The sequence below is a fragment of the Arachis duranensis genome, chromosome 5 (assembly GCF_000817695.3).
Source record: "Arachis duranensis cultivar V14167 chromosome 5, aradu.V14167.gnm2.J7QH, whole genome shotgun sequence".
NCBI classification, from domain to species: Eukaryota; Viridiplantae; Streptophyta; class Magnoliopsida; order Fabales; family Fabaceae; genus Arachis; species Arachis duranensis.
Window position 1 is genome coordinate 42,769,484 of NC_029776.3, and position 741 is coordinate 42,770,224.

Below are 741 nucleotides of genomic sequence, written 5' to 3' on the forward strand. Positions count from 1 at the left end.
TGCTGTGGCTTGGAAAGGTCTTCCAAGGATGATGCATTCATCCTCTTCCTTCCTAGTGTCTAAGATTATGAAATCAGCAGGGATGTAAAGGCCTTTAACCTTTACTAACACGTCCTCCACTATTCCATAAGCTTGTCTCAATGACTTGTCTGCCAACTGTAATGAGAACAAGGCAAGTTGTACCTCAATGATCCCCAGCTTCTCCATTACAGAAAGTGGCATAAGATTTATCCCTGACCCCAGATCACATAGAGCCTTTTCAAAGGTCATGGTGCCTATGGTACAAGGTATTAAGAACTTGCCAGGATCTTGTTTCTTTTGAGGTAGAGTTTTCCGAATCCAGGTATCTAGTTCACTAATGAGCAAGGGAGGTTCACTTTCCCAAGTCTCATTACCAAACAACTTGGCATTCAGCTTCATGATAGCTCCTAAATATTGAGCAACTTTCTCTCCAGTCACATCTTCATCCTCTTCAGAGGAAGAATAGTATTCAGAGCTCATGAATGGCAGAAGGAGATTTAATGGAATCTCTATGGTCTCTGTATGAGCCTCAGATTTCTTTGGATCCTTAATAGGAAACTCCTTCTTGCTTGAAGGACGTCACAGGAGGTCTTCCTCACAAGGATTTTCGTCCTCCTCCTCCCTTGTGCATTCGGCCACATTGATCACATCAATGGCCTTGCACTCTCCTTTTGGATTCTCTTCTGTATTGCTTGGGAGAATACTGGGAAGAGTTTCAAT